General features: G+C 52.1%; 1 long non-coding RNA gene across 1 annotated transcript; it reads left to right on the top strand.

Moving 5' to 3' along the window:
* Window positions 1–2,360: 2,360 nt before the first annotated feature.
* On the top strand, window positions 2,361–9,401 carry LOC139081035 (uncharacterized). Its single transcript, XR_011535979.1, has 3 exons — window positions 2,361–2,744; window positions 8,104–8,307; window positions 9,144–9,401. It is a non-coding gene; the product is annotated as an uncharacterized lncRNA (long non-coding RNA).
* Window positions 9,402–13,751: the final 4,350 nt, after the last annotated feature.

Genomic DNA, 13,751 nt, shown 5'->3' with positions numbered 1-13,751 from the left:
TTCTTTTTTTTTATTTAATTATTTTATTGAGGTCATATTGACTTAGAACATTGTATAATTTCAGGTGTACATCATTGTATATCAGTTTCTGTATAGACTGCATCGTGCTCACCTCCAATGGTCTAGTTTTTATCCATCACCATACATATGTGCCCTTTTACCCCTTTCCCCCTCCCCCCATCCCTTTCCCTCTGGTGACCACTAATCTTTTCTCTTTATCCATGTGTTTGTTTATCTTCCACATATGAGTGAAATCATATGGTGTTTGTCTTTCTCTGTCTGGCTTATTTGCTTAACATAATACCTTCAAAGTCCATCCATGTTGTTCCCAATAGCATGATTTTGTCTTTTTTACGGCTGAGTAGTATTCCATTGTGTATATATCCCACATCTTCTTTATCCATCCCATTCATCTGTTGATGGGCACTTGGGTTGCTTCCACATCTTGGTTATTGTGAATAATGCTGCAATGAACATAGGGGTGCATAGATCTCTTTGAATTGTTGATTTCAAGTTCTTTGGACAAATACCCAGCAGTGGGATGGCTGCGTTGTATGGTATTTCTGTTTTTAATTTTTTGAGAAATCTCCATGCTATTTTCCACAGTGGCTGCACCAGTTTGCACTCCTACCAGCAATGGATGAGGGTTCCCTTTTCTCCACATCCTCTCCAACATTTGTTATTTTTTGTCTTGTTAATTATAGCCATTCTGACAGGTGTAAGATGATATCTCATTGCGGTTTCGATTTGCGTTTCCCTAAGAATCAGTGATGTTGGGCATCTTTCCATGTGCCTGTTGGCCATCTGTATATCTTCTTTGGAAAAATGTCTGTTCATATCCTCTGCCCATGTTTTGATCAGGTTGTTTGTTTTTTTGTTATTGAGTTGTATGAGTTCTTTGTATATTTTGGAAATCAACCTCTTGTCAGATATACGATTTGCAAATATTTTCTTCCAGCTCAAAAGCTTCTGCAAAGCAAAGGAAACCATGAACAAAACGAAAAGGCATCCCACCGACTGGGACATGCAGTCTTTATTAGCAGAGAGGGATGTGTGTCCGATAAACACTGGGGATTTTATGCCTAAGAGAGAAGACGAAAATGGATATTTGGGACAACTGTCAGGCTCTGGATGTATGCTCCTGACAAAGCTCCCTGGGGCTGCACGGACCCCCTGGGAGGCAGAGGCTGTGTGTGGACTGCCTGGCATTCATTTGGGGCGCTCCTGCCAGTCTTTGGAGACCCTCCCTCATCGCCACACCTTGGTTTGGGTCCCTGAGGACAGTCTGCTCTTGCTACAAGAGGCTTTTAGCCTTGCTCGAGATGTCCTCAAAGGCTAGATCCGCTCACCCCTCCCTCCCAGAAGCTCCCAGGGGATGAACAACTTTTCCTCTTACTTTCTTCGTCTTTTTCTTTGATCCTGTGGTTCTTTAACTGGGCGTCTTTCAGTCTCTCCTGGGGCAAAGAGGCATCCCTTGTTTACTGACAAATAATTAACTGCTATAGTCATTTAACATATACACAGACGACACCACCGTAATTACAGAATATATTACACATCAGGCGCATGGAATGGGGGCAATTCACCACCCAGTGGGGCCTGGGATCAGAGGTGAATGGATGCATTGGTTGGCCCCGGGTGTTATCCCTGGCTGGGCCCTTTTGTGCATTTCCAGTCCTCTCTCCACACCCTGGAGGCTGAGAGGCTGTGATGAGCGGTCCCCTGCAAGTGTACATATATTGCAGGTCTCCCCTTGTGCTCCTCTTTCTGCTGAGGCAGTAGAAACCATGGGTTTGGGGAGTGCTGACTGTGTAATCGACCAAAGGAGAGAAAGCTATGGAATAAGGAGGAGAGGAGAGCTCAGCCCTGAAGGGCTTGGGGAGAGGAAGAGGAGGGAGGGAAGTGAGAAAGACGAGGAATAATAGGGAGGAGCAGGAGAAACAGCAAAGGCAGAGGGATCAGCTCAGGAATCCTTCCCTAGGGTATTTACCAGGAAGGGAGAAGAATGGTGAAGTTCTACAAACTCAGAGAATACGGCTTGGCAAACCTCAGTGTGCACAGGAATCCCCTGGGAGGAAAGGGGTGCTGGGAGCTTAGGGGTTCTGATTCATTGCGTCTGTGTGGGGCCCAGGAGTCTGCATGTCTAACATGCTTCTGGATGCTGCTGATGCTGGTCCGAGGACCACACTTTGAGTAGTAAGGATTTACAGTAATTTTCAATTTCATTCTCTCCTTTAATCCTCACAATGACCCTGTTTTACAGATGAGGGAATCGAAATTCACAGATGCCAAGTACCTTGTGTGAGGTCCCACGACCAGCCAGCCCACGGCTTTCTGTTGAGTGTGTAGGGCTGTGTCTCAGAGTGAGCTGGAGAACATTTGCAAATGTGGGGGCTGGGGAGGCACGAATCAAGCTTGGAGGGTCAGCGGATGCCTGGAATTTGTCCTGGATGTGAGCCTAGACGCCTTGTGTTTCAAGTACCAAGAAGCTGAGACACATAGAGGAAAGAAATGGCTGGGTTGGGGCACGGGGTGTAAAACGGGATAGGATTAAAAAGAGGAGTTGACTATATCATCTGCTAGCCTGGGCCAAGCTGGACTTTGTTACTAAGCCATGTGCCTGGAATTTCTCAACCTGGGTATTGGTTGTCTCTTGGAAAATGCTTACACTTTACAAGATCGGATCTTCGTGTTCTGCCTGCAAATGTCTTGATTTGGATTCACAGTGGAGAAGGGGCTGCCGGGTGAGAGTAAGCCACAGAGCTGTTGTTCGAAGGAGGGCATCCTCTGGGTGGATGGGTGGATGGGTGGGCGGTGGAGGTGTGTGCTGAGACAGTTAGACATTAAATGAGGTAATGCATGGAAAGAGTTTAGCAAGGTGCTAGGGGCTCATTGTGCTATAGTTATTGTGAATTATATTAATAAATGATAGAGTCATCTTGAAATATGATGTAAGAGCTTGATGGCAAGGACCTCCCTGCCATGGGTCAGCAACACCTCTGAGAACCGTCAGAGAAGAGCCTTAAGGATGTTGTAAGTTCTCACAGAATTTAGAGTCTACCAGGGAGATGCCAGATTATAAAGAGGCTCCTAAGGAATGAGCCAATTCAAGTGTCTGCAAAGGGTCCATATGGGCTAGAGGTGGGGTGATCCATCTGGGAAGGCTGTGCGAAGGAAAAAGGAGGAGGACATGGCAATGCTTCTGGGGTAGTCCGGGTCCTTTGAGAAGCAGATGCCAGAAGAGGAAGAAATGTGCAAAGATTTTATTGGGGGAAATGCCTGTGAGAGAAATAGGGAGGAGGCTGGAAAGGTCGAGAGCCAAGAGGCTGTGATGCTGGTCTGACCCGAGTGAAGGTGTGAAGGTGATAGGGCAGAGAGGTGGGTGGCAGCCTGGTAGACTGTTGTGCAGTCTCTGGAAGGTTCAGCAAGGCTGGCAGACTGTCCTCAAAGCGACGTCGGCTGTCAGGGGGGCCCTGTTTCTCGCAGGAACAGGCCTGCCTTAGCCCTGCGCCTCGCTCAGTCGTTGGCTAGGGCGGCCAGTGGGAAGTGCAGCCTTGGCCCCAATGCTGGGATGGATTTCAGAGCTCGGCAGCTGGGGCTTTCGTGCAGTTATGTTCCCTGAAGTTGGAGAGCTGTGAGGCACAGCTTCCAGAACAGTCGCTTTCCAATAAGTTGCCTACCAGAAAGGGAAAGACCTTGAACTCTGTTGGGACAGAGGCCCTAAGCCAACTGCAGGGCCTCGCATGTAGTTGTCACTCCATAAATACTCGTTAAATGATTGCAAAACTGGAAAGCTAATCCATCCTGAAGTGTTTGTTTTCTTTTTGCTAAATGTAGCCCCAAGATGAGATTGATTCCTTTATTTCTAAAATTTTTCCCTTTGGTGATATTAATCTATGTTTGCAAAACTTGTCGGGGACTGGAGCAGCTTGCTGTGAAAGTCCCGCAGGGTGAGAGGCCCAGGGCCTTTTCTGCTCCACTGTTTGTGGACAACATGACTCTGCTGGGTTCGCTCACTCACAGAGAGCCCTGGTCCAGCAGAGCCACTTTGGGGGCAGATCTGCCATGAGACAAGAATCCAAGTAGAGGCTTGCTTGCTTCTAGAAGGAAAGGCTGTGTATGTCTTTCATCTCCATGGCTCGCTCCCATCCCCGCCCCTCTGCCCCACAGTCAGCGCAACATCCCCTTGGAGACTGTGTCCACAGCAGAAAGCTTGCGGCAGACACAACAGCCAGGAGAGGGAGGGGGCCTTGGAAACTGACAAGTGCCGGGAGACTGGGCTTGCCATTAGGAAAGAAGTGGCAGTGACCCACGGGACCCGGCCTCCAAGGTCCCCTAGGACTCCCGGGGTCTGGCCCCCAGGACCAGCCTCTGCTCTGCTTCTCCAGGGGCTGCGGAGCCAGCCCAGATGTGTTTTCCTCTGTCAATGCAGGCAGATGCTCTGCATCCATCTTCTCCACACGCGCTTCTGCCTGGAGAGGAAGATAAAGAGGCTTGTTCCTGCCGCACTAACGCATCACCGTGGTGTGGCCTGTGGCAAACAAGCACTGACTACCGAGTGTGCGTGTGTGTGCGTGCATGTATGTGAGGGACAGGAGTTGGGCTGAAGATAGCGTAAAGAATGCTAAATTCTCACCTGGCAGTTATACCACTGAGAATGTATTGAACGGCATCTCTCAGTGCTGGTAACAACAGCAGCAGTAATAATAATAGGTGGCACTTACACAGCCCTTGCTGTATGCAGTCCTGTTCTAAGCTTCCTACATACACGAGCCCATTTAACCCTGACAGTGCCTGATGAGGAAAGGCCTACTATCATTCCCATTTTACAGAGGGGCAAACCAAGGCACAGAGAAGCTAAGTAACTTGGTGTAGGTTATCCATGCCGGAAGTGGCAGCGTTACTATTCTTAACTACTCTCCTATAGGGTCTGTAATCTCTTTCAGTCTTTCAGTGGTCCTTTGCCCCGAGTGGGAGAAGAAGATGAAAGGATCTTCCCCAAGAGTAGTGAAGTTCTGGAAAGCTCCAAAGCAGAGCCGTACAGCAGCACCCAGGCCCTGGGGAAATCCACTCCTCATGTTAAAAAAAAAAAAAAAGACACCTCGTGTCCCGGATTACCAGTTATCAAAACCCACCCAGTTGGTAGAGGACACAGTTCTTGGCGCCAGAGAGAATATCTGGAAGTGTTGGACTAAATATGTGTGGACCATAGGCATTGCTTTTGGGAACGATTCCTGTCTTTTTGTCCTTTCTTTGTTCACCCTTCCCAGGAGTTAAGAAGCCAAACAATTCTGGTCACGCGTGCTTTCCAGTTTGCTGGATTCTGAAGAAACGGAGGGAGGGTCTGGGGGTTGTGGTGGCTTAGAAGGCTCTCTCTGACACCCGGCCCTGTGCAGTGAGAATAGACACTCAACCCATTGCGCTCGGCAGCTCCCTGACTGCCTTGTGATGATCAAAGGAAGGTGGGATTGCTTCATCTTGTTTCGGTAATTACTGCATGTCTTCTGTTTTTACTGTATTTACATTCATTGGCTTTTGAAAATTGGTTTTGTGGACATGGAAGGTTAGTGGGCTGGAATGAAAGCAGGCATTCTCAGATCTCCCATGGTTTCTATGGGTCAGGAATTTGGGAAGGGCTCAGCTGGGTGGTTCTGCTTGGGGCCTCTGATGCAGTTACTGTCGGAAGGGGCTGGAGCTGGAATAGGAGGGGCTGGCCAGGCGTTTCTCTCTGTCTGCAGTCTCAAGGTCTCTCCATGACAGCTTTTAGTGTGGGCTGGCTGGGGATTCCTTACAGCATGGCAGCCTCAGGCTCATGAGGGCTGGGGCTCAGGGCCCCAAGCCTGAGTGTTCCACTGAGCCAGGCAGAAGCTGCATCGTCTTTCATGACCTAGTCTTTGAAGTCACAAAGGGTCACCTCCACCATAGTTAGGTTTAAGGGAAGGGAACATAGACCTCATCTCTCCGTGGAAAGAGTGTCTGAGTCACCAAGAACAGCCATCTTTGCAAAATACAATCTGCCACAGCTGGGGGATGGCACGGGCTCCAGGACAGTGTGAGAGTCCCACAGGGGTATCTTGACCCAGACTGTACCCCCCCAGAGTTCTATCTTGGGCATCTAGCTGCCTGAGGGGACTGCTCAGTGGTGCTAACTGGGTGTTGAACAGAGACTTGCCTAGAGCAGGAGCCCTAGGAGATTCAGGCTGAGGGAAGGCAGTGAGGGGAGGACTCCCAAGGGGCAGGAGGAGCTAAGTAGCAGGTGGCGAGTGACAGAGGGGAGGGGCTGAGTGGCAGCCATGCAGGGGAGGTGGCAAAGCCAGTGACCCAGGCATCTCAGGTCAGGGAGGTGGAGCAGTGGATCGTGGGGAAGAGGAGCTGAGCTCAGACTGCCCTATGGAGACCTCAGACACAGCTTTGGAGAGGGGAGGGGCTCAGAGTGGGGGCCAGGCCCAGAATGGCGAGTTAGCATTGAGGATGGCTGCTGCCTTTGCAAGAGGCACTGGGGAAGGGGCTTCGAGGAGGAGAGGCAGGCCCTGGAATTCTGCATCTGTCTGAGTTGGCTTGGTGTCACCCCTGTCCTGTCCCCTCCCACCAGCACCCCAGGCAGATGGAAACACATCCCTCTCCAAGGACGGGCAAACTCTGGCGGGGGGGATTGTGGGTAGAGTGGCTGCTTCCCAAATCCCTGCCCAAGAGCACGTGGCCCACAGCCAGGCCTACATGAGAAATTGATTACGCGGCCAACTTGACCGCTTAAGGCCTCGGCAAGCAGCGAGCGGCATCCATAAAGTGCCGCCCCCCAACCCGGGCGCCTCCGCGGCCTCTGTTTGAAGGTAAATCCATCCATAAGTCTGCCGTCACTCTGGGCTTAATGTACATGATTTCTGGCATTTACAGCAGCGCAGCTCCGAACGTTGGAAGAAACTCCAGCAGAATAATTTGCCAGGGGAAGGCACGCCGAGTGGCAATTGCTCATGGCACATCTGAACAGTGATGGCTCCTGGGGAAACAAGCTCCCTGACAATGTACGGCCCACTGGCCCCTCTCCGCCGCTCACCCCGCCGCGGAGAGTTTTTCTGATGGGAGATTGTGTGCTCTGTGTGTAGGCCTGGTGTTGGGTGTCTGAGCCCCCGAGTTGGGGCCGGAAGCTGGAGGGGCAGGGCAGTGAGCCAGGGTGGGCCTCGCACACTTCTCAGCTTGATGATGCCAGCACAGCAGAGGGATGCGGTTGGTCCTTGGGGTCCCGAGGATTTTCTGGGACGTTGGGACTCTCCACTTTGATTCAAGGTGAGCCTTGATGGTGCAGCCTTGTCCCTTAGCTGGAGAGGTTGAGGGGCAGCCCCCACCTCTAGCTCTGGAGCTGCCTGCTCCCACCTGAGTCCTTGAGAGCATTCCCTGGCACCTTTCTATGGCCTTCTGGCTATCTCCTCGGCAGTCTTCGCCCCTCCTCCAACTGCCCTCTGTTTTTGTTTCTTTGCATCTCTCCCCATTTTCTGTTTCTCTGTCTCTCATTTTCGCCCTCTGTCTTCCTTTGTCTCTCTCTTCCTGCTTTTCTCTGTCTCTCTGGTCCTCCTTTTGTCTTGGTGTCCCTCTGTGTTTGTCCCCAAATCTCTTGGCCCCTGTGTGTCTCTCTGTCTCTATCTCTCTGTATTATCTCACTTCCTGTCTTTCTTTCCCTCTCCCTGTCTGTCTGTTTCTACTTCTCCCTGTCTCTCTCTTGCTGTCTCTCTTCCCTCTCTCTCTGTAGCTGTCTCCCTGTCCCTGTGTCTGTCTTTCTCTGTCTCTCTCACCATTTCTCTCTGTCTCTCTGCTTCTCTGTGAGTCTCTCTGCCTGTCTCTTTCCCTGTCTCTCTTTCTCTCTCAATTTCTGTCTCTCTCTCTCCTGGACCCTGTGGCAGTGTACAGCCTCAGAGTGCATCCCAGGCAGATTGTGGAGCCGGTGAGCCCAGCACTGAATTTTCTTTTCCTCACCCAGCAGCTCTGTCCGCCCCGCCTGCCTCTCTGCCTGACCAGTCCTGCCAGCCAGTCAGTGAGCAAGGGCTGCAGTCAAACTGGGCAGCCTCGTCTCCCAGGCGTATGGTCTATTTTTACCATGTTTCGTTCCAGGTCTGCTGGCTCGAGGCTCTAGCTGTCTGCGTGGGTCGGAGACAAGCACACATACGGGCGCACCCCAGAAGCGAGGCCTCCTGGCGCTGCCCTGGCCATCTCCCCGCTTCAGGGACTGTGCTCTTCCCTCCTGCCTTCTCTAATTATTTGACTTGAGGGCACCTACACAAGGCAAATACAACCCCTTTGACCCAAGTTCGGATGGTACGAAACTCTCATACTGGTACCCCCTCCTAAAAAACTGACTGTTTTGAATGCGGTTACACAAAAACCCCCAAAGAAACCCCGAGATGAGGATTTCTGTGTAAGAAATTTGTGAAGGAAGTGCCCGGGGACACTAGTAAGGGGCGGGGGCGGACAGACCTGGGAAGGGGGAGACAGGCAAAGGCACGATCTCAGTCAAGGTCCTTGGAAGGCAGCCTCAGTCTGGCAGTGCAGGGGACCCTGGAGGGCAAGTTATGCCTCGGCGTTGTCCGCCTCAGGTCAGGGGCATGGGACAGTCATTCATCAACAGTGGTGGGGAGCCAGGGCGGGGGATGTAAGTTCCCAGGCATTTTGGGTTCCCACACTTGTAGGCAGAGAGCCATTAGCCCCAGGGCAGTCCTCGGAAGACAGGCTGCAGGTGCAGGCCACTGAAAGCGGGCTCAGGAGTGGGGGCCAGAGGCAGGGAACAGGCAGCCCAGGGGCTCTGAGCGGAGCACGACATTGTCTGCTACGCCAGCCAGGCCAGCTCCGTTCAGCTCCTCTTCACCTCCCCCAGCCTTCTCAATTTTCCCCTAAAGCCTTCAGCTTCACTTCCATTGTTCTTAAAAGACAAATCAAAAGCAAAGCAGAACAGGTATGACGTGTGGAGCCATCGGTCACCTATCCCGTGGTAAGCCCAACCATCCCCCTCCAATTCCTGTGAAAGCGCCTGATGATGACAATGATGGTGATGCAGTCACCGAACACGAACATAAACAGGCACAAATCTACATACCTCACATTGATTCTCTCATCCGATCCCCACCCTATGAAATAGTTATGATCAGCATCCTCAGTTTGCAGGTGGGAAAAACTGAGGCAAAGAGAGGTGCCTTCCCCAGGAGACGCTATGACTAAGAGGCAGCGCTGGAATTTGAAGCCAGGAACACCAGCTCCCGAGCTCCCATTCGCAACCACCACGCTACGCCCAGTGCCCTCCAGCACGCGCTCTGGAATGCTCGGAGCTGAGCTCCACCCCCAGCATTAGAAACACTGATTCCCATCCCTTCCCAAACACTCCAGTTTCAGAAATAAACTCTGAATGTCAACTTGTACTGATTCTTGCCGTGGTTTTGATGTTTTCAAAAGCCCACATTTCCCAGCCTCTGGTCTTAAATTTGCTAACTTTGGGGACAAATGTCAAACGGTGCAGCTCAAATAGAGACTCCTAAAGGAGAGAGTCCGGGCCTTCTCTGTAAGTTCAGCCCCCGAGGAGAACCTTCACCTTGTAGCCAACAACAGCCACAAAAGCTTTTGCCTCAACGAGCACAGGGTGGGGATGTGGGATAGTTAGTTTGCTTGGTGGCAGAACCAGGCAGTGGAGAAAAACCTCAGTGGGACATTTGTAAGCCTGGAGCTGCCTGACTGGTCTCCTGGTGTCCACTCATACCCCTTCTTTGCAAAGCAGCCAGAGCCATGCAAATATGGCCATAGCGCTGACCTGCTTTTGAACCTCCACTGGCTTCCCATCACTCTTGGGCTAAAAACCAAACTTGTGACAGTTGTGCTACATGATCTGGCCCCTGTGGACATCTTCAGCCTCATTCTCCACCTCTGATGGGCACTTCCCCTCGCCCACTGGGCTCCAGCCACTGGCCTCACACAGCCTCGGACTCTTCTTCCCACCCCCAGGGCCTTTGCACATGCTATTCTCTCAGCTCAGAACACTCCTCCAACTCTCTTTGAGCTGGTTCAGTGGTTCTCACCGTGAGGTCCTGGGAACAGCAGCACCAGCATCACCTGGGACCTTGTTAGAAATGCAAATCTGAAGGCCCCGTCCCAGACTTGCTCAATCACTCTCGGGGTGGAGCCCAGCACTCTGAGTTCTAGCCAGCCCTCCAGGGGATTCTGATGCTCGCTGGAGGTTGAGACTTCCTGGCCCAGTCTACTCCTCCTTGTCTTCCATGTTTCAGCTCTCGCACCACTCAACTTGAGGTTGGGATCCTTTCTTGCAGAGGAACTGTTTTAGTTTGCAACTGCACAAGTGTCATGGGATTAATTGGTTATAGCCCATCTTCCTGACTAGATTGTAAGCTCCATGAGGGCAGGGCTCATGTCTGTTTTGCTGAGAACATGAATCTCCAGAACTCTGTAGGATGCCTGACACACAAATTACGCAATGTTGACTGAGTGACGGAGCTAATGGAGGTTGAGTCCCAGCATGGACATTCCTGACTCCCCCAAATCCTAGTCTCCTTTCTGTTACAGGGGGCGCCGATGCTTGCCCCTGGCTTCCCAAGCATGCTGTGATGGGGAGAACGTCCCCAGCAGCAGTGTCACTGGCCCTCACAGCCCTCAGGCTGGGCCAGGAGCTCTCATAAGCACTTTTTGGGTACCCAATACAAGGGAAAGCGCATCATGAAGTCGGCACAGATGTGGGGATGTCCGCTTCCTCCACACCGGGGGAGGATGGGGGGAGGTGAAGTTTACGTGTGCCCTGAGGCAACCTCTGGGGTATCAAGTGATGTCAGTATAGGATATCTTAAAAATCACCAGCTCCTGAAAGCAGGGGGCTGTAACAAAGTGACGCGCACAGGGGGCTAAACCACAGATGTTTATTTCTCCCTGTTCTGGAGGCCGGAAGTCCAAGATCAGGATGCTGGCAGATTCCGTGTCTGCTGAAGGCTCTCTGCCTGGCTTGCAGACGGCTGCCTTCTCCCTGTGTCCTCACATGGCAGAGAGAAAGAAACTTCTGGTCTCGTCTTATTAGGATGCTAGCCCTGTCATGGGGGTTCCAATCTCATGACGTCATCTAACCCTCAGCCCTTCCACACCCCCCACCTCCAAATACCATCACACTGGGGGTTAGGGCAGCTAACATGTGGATTTGGGGAGGACACAAATATTCAGTCCATAACACACATCCTTCAGGGCCCCTGGGTCTGTGCTGGGGGCACCTCCTGGGTCTGTGCTGGGGGCACCTCCAGGGTCTGGATCAATAACCCCTGGGACATAGGGCACCTGGATTCTGGACATGGTGGGTCTTTTCCTCCCCTCCCACCTGCAGGGTAGGGGCTCCAGAGCAGGAGCTGTGCAACCTCCTACAACCAGAAACCATTCGAAAGAAGCTTAGCCAAGCCAGGGAGGAGTCAGTGTCATGATCCCACCCTGATGGCCTTCAGCACCACAGACACTGGCCCCAGCTCCAGAGGAATGTGTCGCCTGGAGCCAGAGGAGGGAGGTCAGGGCTGGATCCACAGGGGTGTCATCTCACACACTTAGGATGAGAAAAAGAGCAAATGGCTTCCGAAAAATCAGCTCGGGGAGTATTGCTCCACTGGCCCAATCCACTCTTAGCAGCTTCTGCAGGCCCCTGGGGTCCCTGAGGCCAGGAGGGGCAAGTCCTATTTGCTAACAGCCAGGGATGGTCTCGAAGGACAAACATACTCCAAAGAGACTGGTACGATCGTGGCGGGGGAGAAGCAGACGTCTCCTCGGGGACGCAGCTGCTCCAGCTCCCACACTCTGCAGAGCCCCGGGGGCCGGGGCCGCAGCCTGGAGAGAGGTGAGTGAGGTTTCCCTGGCAACCTTGGCCTCCGGCCACCCCCGTCTGCAGATCATCTTTTTACCATCTCCGGGCATACCTGCTCCTGCTGGACTTTCCGTGCCAACCCCCAGAGTCTGTGCCCTTTGCAGGCGGGGGTGGGGTGGGGGGGTGCTGCAGCTGCTTTGCCTGGTGGCCAGGAGAGCAAAAGCACCTGGGAATTTATGCTCCCCTGCGGCAGTCCTTGCCTAATAACTGACGGGTGTGTGTGACGGTGGGGTAAATCTTCCAGCTCCATGCTCCTGATGGGGACGACTCTGAGGCGTGACTTCTGCTGTCCCCAAAGTTACCCTCTGAGGGACTTCTGCTGATACCACATCATTGTTTGCCTCCTTCTCTCCCCAGCCCCACTTCCCTACTGCCCTCCTGGGTTTCACTGAGAACAATTACTAAGAAGTCACTTTGATGTGGATCTTTGTCTCAGGGTCTGCTTCGGGGGACCCGCCTGGAGACAGTTTCACCGGCCTGAGTCATTCAAATAACAGCGATAACAACAATGGCCATTTTCGGAGCACTTGCCGTGTTCTGAGCTCTTTGCAAATAGACTGGCCCTGAGAAACGGTGAGGAAACGGAGGGTTTCCAGAGGGCGGGTAACTGTGTCCAGACTCACGCGTCTACAGTCGCGGACTTTCACACTGGAAGGGGTGCGCCCCCTTCCATCCACCACACGCATTCCCTTTCCTGCATTCCTGCAGGGGGCTTCTGCTGGAGGATTTCATTCATTGAACAGAGACTCTGAGCACCTCCCAGGAGCCAAGCATTAGATATTGGGATGCAGCGGTGACAAAGTATCTGTTGTCTTCGGTTGGTAGGAAAGATGGACAAGCAAATGGACAGTTTGGGCAGAAAAAGTCTGTGAAAAATCCTGGTTTCCGGTGGGAGTTCAGAGAAGTGGTACCATGCAGTCTGGGGGTCTTGAGGGGTTGGAGGGTGTGTCCCAAAAAGGAGTCCTCCTGTCCGCCCTTTGAATCCTTGGAGAAAGTTATAGTCCTTTCCCTAAGGCATCTTCTCCTTAGCTGAAGGGCTGCTCCCCATCCTCTTCAGCCCTTTCTCATTCGACTTGGTTCACAGACTCCTCAATATGTGGTTGCTTCTTTGAATACAGGTTTGTCAATATCTCTCCTAAAGTATGGGACTGAGCCTGGCTCAGAACCCCAGGTGATCTGATCAGGACAGAAAGCAGTGGCACATGGACCATAACCTCCCCTGAATAAGACCCCTTGCTCCTCTTAATGTGTCCACGGTTGCTTCACACAGAACCTAGAGTTAGTCACACTTCCGAAACTTTTCACATGAAATGTGTCTCATTGTGCATTGAAATAAGTCCTATCTCGTTTCTATGCAACTGACTTTCTAAATGGAATGTGACATTTTACATGTATTTGTGTTCATCTCTGTGCCAGTTATCCTCCTTTCCCCCTCCGTATCCATTCTCTGATCTTCGCTCTCTTCTGTTTCCTTGGGAGGCTGACCTCTGCAGAAGGCATCACTGGGCTCCCTGGTCCTCTGGCTCCCTGTCGGGTGCGGCCACAGGGAGGCACCGAAAGGAGTTTGGAGTGAGGGAAGGGGGCGAGATTGAGCATGTGTCCTACCCCCAAATCTCTCTTCCAGGTCATAACATTGGCAGCGGCTGCATTTCTCTACCTGTAGCCGCAGCTCCTATCTGGTGGCCCCTCTTCCGTGGTTGCCATGCTGAATTGCGGCAAAACCATTCGTTCCCCTGCCCTTTGAGGCTGTCTTAGTCAGTTTGGGCTGGTTAAACAGCAGGCATTAATTTCTCACAGTTCTGGACGCTGGAAGCCCAAGATGAAGGTGCCAGCAGATCTGGTGTGTGGTGAGAGCCAGCTTCCTGGTCTGTAG

This window comes from Equus przewalskii, chromosome X (assembly GCF_037783145.1).
Source record: "Equus przewalskii isolate Varuska chromosome X, EquPr2, whole genome shotgun sequence".
Classification (NCBI taxonomy): Eukaryota; Metazoa; Chordata; class Mammalia; order Perissodactyla; family Equidae; genus Equus; species Equus przewalskii.
This window is presented reverse-complemented; position numbering and strand designations above follow the sequence as displayed.